Source organism: Felis catus, chromosome A2 (genome assembly GCF_018350175.1).
Source record: "Felis catus isolate Fca126 chromosome A2, F.catus_Fca126_mat1.0, whole genome shotgun sequence".
Taxonomy (NCBI): Eukaryota; Metazoa; Chordata; class Mammalia; order Carnivora; family Felidae; genus Felis; species Felis catus.
In genome coordinates, this window is record NC_058369.1 from 6,642,672 (window position 1) to 6,649,027 (window position 6,356).

At 50.9% G+C, this 6,356-nt stretch overlaps 1 protein-coding gene across 5 annotated transcripts in view; it reads right to left on the bottom strand.

Annotated features, from left to right (window-relative positions):
- Positions 1-5,523, bottom strand: part of LOC102900943 (zinc finger protein 558) — a 100,388-nt gene extending 94,865 nt beyond the window's left edge. For 2 of the 5 annotated variants that reach the window (XM_045053120.1, XM_045053114.1), the window contains exon 1: positions 5,176-5,523. The gene's annotated coding sequence lies outside the window, so the exon portion shown is untranslated. The other 3 variants (XM_045053116.1, XM_023244826.2, XR_006594732.1) reach the window with 3 other exon arrangements.
- Positions 5,524-6,356: the final 833 nt, after the last annotated feature.

The window sequence follows — 6,356 nt, forward strand, 5'->3', positions numbered from 1 at the left end:
AGATGGGAGACTGTAGCTACGATGACACCATTTTTAATCTGTCAGATCGACAAAGACCTGGTGGAGCACATCTTTTATTGGCAAGGATGTCTGGAAAGGCACTTTCATACGCGACTGGGGCACAATTCCTACGGAAGGAAAATTGTCAATTTGATGCAAAATGCAAAATCATTTACCCTTTCCCTGCCAATCACACTCCTAGGAACCGATCTCAAGGATACACAAATACTAAAAGGCAGGCTGTGATTATTCACAATGGCCTTACGTGTAATATCCAAGGACTGGAAACAATACAACTGAGCATCAATAGGGAATTAGTGCAATAAACTACGGAATATCCACAGAATGAAGAAACATGCAGCCAAAAAAGAAAGAGATGATCTCTAGGTATTGATAGAGATTCTTATCTCCAATATTTAAAACAAAATTTTTAAATTTATTTATTTATTGGTGGGGGGGGGCGGCAGGGAGTGGTGAGGAGAGAGGGAGATAGAGAACCCCAAGCAGGCTCTGTGCTGACAACACGGAGCTCGGGGCTCGATCCCATGAACCGTGACATAATACCTGAGCCAAAATCAAGAGTCGGCACTCAACTGACTGTGTTACCCAGGTGCCCCTCCAATAAATGTAAGTGGAAAAAAAAATCAATGTTCACAGCAGTATATATGGAATGTTTCCTTTTTATAAAAAGGGAATGAATACCTCTTTTCTCTGGAGTTAGGGAATCAAATGTCACTCCATAAAACCAGCTTCCTGAGGTCTCTCTGTGTGCCTTCGCTGTACCCAAAAGATACAAGCGATAAAGGGTCTGTATGAGCAGGGAGGGGAACCTTGGCCACTAAGAGTCTGGTTGGGCCAGGTGGAAAGAAAGTGCTGCGGGGCATTTTTGCCTCCCAGGCCTGTGTGCAGACAGATTAATGCCCGTGCCCCAAAGGTGTCCATGTTCTACCCCTCAGAATCTGTGAATATGTGAGTTTCCATAGCAAAAGGGATTGTGCAGATGTGATTAAGGTAAGGATCCTGCGATGGGGAGATTATCCAGGTGAGCCCAATGTCATCACAAGAGTCCTTACCAGAGGGAGGTAAGAAGGTCAGGTCAGAGAAGAAGGTGTTGGTGATGCAAGCAGGAGTCAGAGAGAGAGAGAGAGAGAGAGAGAGAGAGAGAGAGATCTGAGGATGCTACCCACTGGCTTTAAGTGAAGGAAGGAGCCACAAGCCACGAACGCAGGAGGCCTCTACAAGATGGAAAACACATGGACACCGATTCTCCCCTAGAACCTCCAGAAGGAATGCAGCCCTGCTGATCCACTTCGGACTTCTGACTTCCAGAATGGCAGGTGAAATCTGTGCTGCTTTAAGCCACTAAGTACCGGTAAGTGGTGACAGCAGCCACAGTAAACGAATACAGCCTCTCACACCAAACCTTCCCTAAGGCTTGGTGTGAGTCCAACAGACCCGGACAACTGCCGTGGACCCTCCTTACCTTCTGCAGGTGGAGGACGTCTCCTTTCTCCCCACCGGAGACCCAATCTGCAGTTAGGATGAGTTCCAGTCACTGAGCTGAGGAGTCAGAGGGCTGGGATCCAGCCACCCCCAGAGCCCCAAGCGGAAAAGCAGACTGAGAAGGCGCCTGGGGCACTTTTAGGCTCCGAGTCCCCCCATCAAGGTCTCCTGGCAGGTGAAACCTCACAAGAAGGCAGGAGGGGGTCTCTGCTCAGTTTACAGATTCAGTGACTCCTGCTCCTGGATGTATGTCAGTGCTGGATGATGGGTCACTTATCAGTGCTGCCCAACGGGACTTTCAGTGATGACATAAATGTCCTCTAATTCTGCTCCGTCCAGTTGGCAGCCACAAGCCACATGTGGCTACTGGGCACTTGAAACGTGGCCAGTAGGACCGAGAAAAGGAACTCTTCCCGTTGTTTTAATTAAAATAGCTCCAGGTGACTCGTGGCTACCGCCATGGACAGGGCAGCTGTGGACACACTCAGGCCCGACTGCTTTCAGGATGTGCAGGAGGGGGCCTGTGGGTGGCAAAGTGGGGGGAAAGCATGGACTCCGGTGAGGGGATGCCTGCAGGTTTGCATGGACAGGAACGAGGGGCATAGTACGTGCCCTGTCCCATCACACAAAATACAAGCATGAATGAAAGCATCGTACGTTTTCTCAGTTCTACGCTCCTGGGTCTCTTCTTCCCATTTCTTTCTTTCTCCACAACCATCATCCAGGCCTGGGGAACAATCATCTTATCCCTAAACTTCTTTTTTTTTTTTAATTTTTTTTTTCAACATTTATTTATTTTTGGGACAGAGAGAGACAGAGCGTGAACAGGGGAGGGGCAGAGAGAGAGGGAGACACAGAATCGGAAACAGGCTCCAGGCTCTGAGCCATCAGCCCAGAGCCCGACGCGGGGCTCGAACTCACGGACCGCGAGATCGTGACCTGGCTGAAGTCGGACGCTTAACCGACTGTGCCACCCAGGCGCCCCACCTAAACTTCTTCTTACCACTCCCTGTCTTGCCTCTTAAGTCTTCCTTCTTTGAAAAAAAATTTTTTTTAATGTTTATTTATTTTTGAGAGAGAGAGTACTAGCAGGGGAGGCACAGAGAGAGAGAGAGGAGAGGGAGACACAGAATCTGAAGCAGGCTCCGGGCTCTGAGCTGTCAGCACAGAGCCTGATGCAGGGCTCGAACCCACAAACCGCAAGATCATGACCTGAGCCAAAGTCAAATGCTTAACCTGAAGACTGAGCCACCCAGGTGCCCCATCAAGTCTTCCTTCTTAATCCGGAAGTCCATTTTAACCCACATGCACAGACCAGCTGTGACTCACATCCTCCCAGTGCTCACATCTCTAGTGTCTCTCCACTGGTCCTAGAACAGAGTCTAATCTAATACCTGATCTGGTCCAGCCTACCCTGCTCTGGGCTGGCTTACCCCCTGCCCCCCAACTTCGTTGTCTCGGCCCAGCCATTTCTGTCCTCCCAGCTTGTGGAGCACAGAAGGCTCTCTCCTGCCTCAGGGGTTATCTTCATGCGGTTCCCTTGGCCTGAAACGCTCTCTTGAAATCACTCCCACAGGCTCGCTCCAGCTAACCCTACAGCTAGTTCAACCTGACCCCAACCTCAGCTCTCCAGGTAAATCGTCCTTCTCCAGAAGGCTTCCCTGTTTCCGCCACTGAGCCCTCTGGGCCAAGCTCCCACATCACTCCGGTCATTAATTATTTAAAATCACGATTCCCTATTAGAATGTAAGTTCCATGGACATGGAAAAAGGTCTTCTTGGTTCTCCCAGGTCTCTATGCATCTGGCCCAGGCCCTGGCTCCCGGGGATGCTGAGCCATCCTGGTTTGCCCAGAACTGTCCCGGTTTGAACACTAAACGTCCTATGTCCTGGCAATCCTCTTACTCTCAAATACACAAGGATGGTTGGTCGCCATAAACTGTGCACTCAAAGGATACCTACTGCGTGACAAATAAACATCCCCCCTCCAGAACATTACAGGAAAGCGAGAACAAAAAAGGGACACACACACATACACGTAATTAGTAAAACCTAACAATTAAATAGATTACTGAACAGAATCCTCTGCGATGTGAATCGCCAGACTGTTATTTCAGAGAAGTTTGAAGAAATAAAGTTAATTCCTTGTCCACCAAAAGGCAAGGTAGAGAGGGCAATCTTTGTGGAAACTAGTGCCCTAACCTGCGACCTACAAGTTGCTGTATATTCCCCCAAATAATTGTAAATCTCATTAAGTAAATGAAGAAATGAAAATCACTTCTTCAAAATACATCTTGTTACTGGTCAATTCAGTTTTAAATTAATTACTAACAGAAAGAAGTCCTAAGCACTCCCCCCCACCATGTGCCTGTAATTTCAACCTCTGTGGAGGATCTGTAGGGCTTTAGACGCCAAACCGAATGGGTCTAAGGACTGTGGCTGAGTAGTCTTGCTTATCTTCAGTGGGATGTCTTGTAATCTTACATGTACATGTAAAAAATGTATATATTTTTCTATATAAAATCCTGACATTTCTAGTATTATGGAATGCAAGAAAGTCTGCATTTCTCTACGGTTACACTCATTTACATATTTGTTTAATGTGTACTTATTTGCATACAAGTGCATTTACTGCCTTATTTCCACCCACGCCTCAGTATCCTTCCTTTGAACGTAATCTATCAAACAGACAAATAATTTTTCTTAGGATACCCTCCCTCTTAGTGGCTCTTTGCGTTTACAACCTGAGCAGCATGAAAACCCACTAAGAGCTCTCCTCTGCATAGCGGAGGTTGCTGGCACCTGTTGTGACAAGGTCCTTGCGGTGCTCACCTGGTCACACAGAAACCCACGGATCAGGGAGGATGGCACACTTCAAGGCTGGTGGGATCTCGAAGCTGCTTTTAACACAGACTTGGGGGGGGGGCGGGGAGGCACGAAGACCGCTTTTGAGGCCTTTTGATAGGAAGTAATCGTTCTTGGATAGAAAGACCACCCATTCATCTTTGTTTCGTTTTCATTTACTTAAAGTGTCAACGTTGGCCGTGACTGGATTTACCTGATTTCCACGTAGCCATCTGCACCCCAAGTGGGAGAAAGCAGTGTCATGCTGGGTGTGCATGTGACTTGCTCAACTCATCTGGCTGGATCAAGATTTTACGGTGACTCCAGACACTTTAAACACGGGCTTGTTACTTAAGGGCGCTGATAAGCGACTCAGCTGACTTTGATCAGGACTTCAGAGCTTTTAAGGCCCTAGAGCAGATCTCCCGACCCCGGCACTATTGATAACGCTTCGTTGTGGGGGGCTGTTCCGTGCACTGTGGGATGCTCAGCAGCATCCCTGGCCTCCCCACACCCCCATTTGTACAACCCAAACAATGCCTCCAGACATTGCTGAAAGTCCTCTCGGGGAGAGGGGGGAGGTGGAAATCACCCCTCAAAGGAGGAGGCAGCGGCGCCCGGAGTCGGGAGGAACCGCAGCCTGGGACTGACCGGAGGCAACAGCCCAGGGAGGAAACGGGGCTCCGGTTACAGACGGGGGGGACGCGAGGACGCCAGAGCCCGTGACCGGGAATGCCCGCGGCCTTCGCCCCTCCCTGGGCGCCTACCGGACCCCCCGGACTGCCCGCCGCGCACCGAGTCCGGCCCGTTGCGCTGAGGCCAAACATACCACGTGAAGCCGGTCCCGCGCGAAGAAGACAGGACACCCCACGCAGCCAGCCCCGCAGGCTCCTTCCACGGCAGCGCCCCACGCTTCCGCTTCCGGTCTCGGGCTGGCCGCCTCTCGCCCCAGTTCCGGTCTCTGTCGAGCCGCGGCGGAGAGGGGCGTTTAGGGGCTCCGGGTTGGGGCGGGCGGGGGTCACCGCCGCGCACCCCAGCCTGGGGCGAGGGTTTCTAGCTCTCTGAGGGAGGGCCCACGGCCCTGGGCTGCGTCAGCACCAGGGACGGAGACCAGTCCTAGGGGCGGGCTGTGGGCGGCGCCAGGCAGACGGGCCACGTTCAGGTCCGTGGGTGGGGCTGTGGGCGGGAACGGGGTGTCGGCGGGCGGGGAGGTGGGCGGAGACTGGTTCCGGGGCGTGGCTGTGGGCGGGGTTGTAGCCGAGGGAAACCAATTCCCGGGTCAGGGGTGTGGCTGGAATAGGCTCGGCGGGTGGGCGGGACAGTGGGAGGAAATCAGTTCCAGGGGCGGGGCTGGAGGCGGGGCTTCCCGTGGGTCCCTAGACCGTACTAGCAGCAGGCTGCCCAAGAAACAACTTTTCTGCAGTCCTTTCTGCAGGTTCACACAGCCTCACATAACGCTGTAGAACGACGTGCCCATATTTAGGGCTTTTAATTTTTTGTACATGTTTGCTGTCTTTATTTAAAAATGAGACCATACGTATATTCGTTTCTCTACAACTTGCCTTAGCGCCATTTTAAGAATTTTGAGGGGACAGGGAGGGTACTAGGTCATACATTCACAAGGCAGTAAAATACCCTCACTCCCAGCACGGTCTCTCAGTCCTTTGCCCAGAGATAGACGTCCTCTTCTCTTCCATTTTTATAGATATAGTGTGTATATGCATATATGCTGGGAATGGCCAGCAAACCCTGCGCCGATGGATGCAAGATTACTCCACAGTTTGCTAAGAAAGAGGAGAAGGCATGGAGGTCAACGTTCGCAGACGAAGACCAAGATCCTGTTCGCCTCACTTGTATTCTCATTTATTGCAGAGTCAGGCCAATCACAAATCTCGGCTGGCTTGTTGTGTACAGAGGGCGTGTAACATTTCAGGCATGCTAAAAAGATGCACGACTTGAAGGTGAACAATCCCAAGAGACAAATCAAATCAGAGATAAGCAGCAAGGGTT